Source organism: Mustela nigripes, chromosome 4 (genome assembly GCF_022355385.1).
Source record: "Mustela nigripes isolate SB6536 chromosome 4, MUSNIG.SB6536, whole genome shotgun sequence".
NCBI lineage: Eukaryota > Metazoa > Chordata > Mammalia > Carnivora > Mustelidae > Mustela > Mustela nigripes.
In genome coordinates, this window is record NC_081560.1 from 74,955,365 (window position 1) to 74,956,694 (window position 1,330).

The 1,330-nt window shown below is 41.1% G+C and overlaps 1 long non-coding RNA gene across 1 annotated transcript in view; it reads right to left on the reverse strand.

Annotated features, from left to right (window-relative positions):
• Window positions 1-236: 236 nt before the first annotated feature.
• Window positions 237-1,330, reverse strand: part of LOC132015971 (uncharacterized) — a 5,005-nt gene continuing 3,911 nt past the window's right edge. The window contains exon 3 of the long non-coding RNA XR_009403842.1: window positions 237-305. This is a non-coding gene — a long non-coding RNA (uncharacterized LOC132015971). The remainder of the gene's footprint in view (window positions 306-1,330) is intronic.

Sequence of the window (1,330 nt, forward strand, 5' to 3'; positions counted from 1 at the left end):
AGGGTATAAAACAGACAAATCAACCAACAGAACATAAAAACAAACCAAGGTATATACTCGTCAAGTAATATTTTCCAAGGGAGCCAAGAATATCCAAAGGAGAAAAGATAGTTTCTTCAATACATGGTGCTGAGATAATTGGATATTTACATGTAACAGAATGAATCTTACACCACTCACAAAAATTAATTCAAAATGGATTAAAGACTTACATGTGAAGACCTGAGACCATGAAACTCTTAGAAGAAAACACTGGAATAAGGCTCCTGGCATGAGTCTTGGTAACGAATTTTTGGATATGACACCTAAAACAGAAAAAACACAATAAAAAATAAACAAGCAGGACCACAACAAACTATAAAGCTTCTGTGCTAGGGAGGCGGGGAGGGGGAAATCACCAAAAAGACAACCTACAGCACAGGTATGGTTCACGATTCGTTACCACCGATAGTGGGCCAGGAACACATTCAACACTTGTCACGCAATCACTGAAACATCAATGGTGGAAACCTCACTACACCCATTACTAGCCCTTGAAAAGGATTACATAGTTACATGACTAATTGAGCTCTAATTCTCTGCAGCTAGAGGAAAAGGGTGTCTTTCATTCCCAAGTGAAGATGCTAATTTTTCCCAATCATCTTAAGAAAATGGAGATAGTATTTATTGGCTTCCTATGTCGTTATCAAATAACCATTTCCACATTGTTTGAGATCTGAGTCCTGTCTGAGGCAGAGGTCTTTAAATCATGAGGCAACACACCCAGATTAGAGTTAAAAGAAAATTGAGACCTTAATCCGGCAAATGTTATTGCTCATTTCTTCCTGATACATTAGATGCGGGCTTAATCCAGCTGCAGGAAATGGGAAAACAATGTGACAGAGCTAGAGTGGTTTTTTCACCCCTTACTGGAGCAAAGAAGTACCCTCTCGATGTTCTATGGAGTACTCCAATTTCTTATTAAAGTATAACTGACACACCACATTACATTAGTTTCAGGAATACAGCACGGCGACTGGACACCCCTATACACTATACCGTCTCCCCACAAGTGTAGCTCCCTTTGGCCACCACAGGACCCTGTTAAAGTACCTTTGACTCCATTCCCTAGGCTGTGCCTTTCATCCCTGTGACATATTCATTCCACAACTGTAACCTACACAGTACTTTATACTAAATTTTTTCTAGTGTGAGAGTCCACACGACCTTTTGTCTTAAAAATAGCATAAAGTAGGGCGCCTGGGTGGCTCAGTGGGTTAAAGCCTCTGCCTTCAACTCAGGTCATGATCCCAGAGTCCTGGGATGGAGCCCCACATCGGGCTCTCTGCTC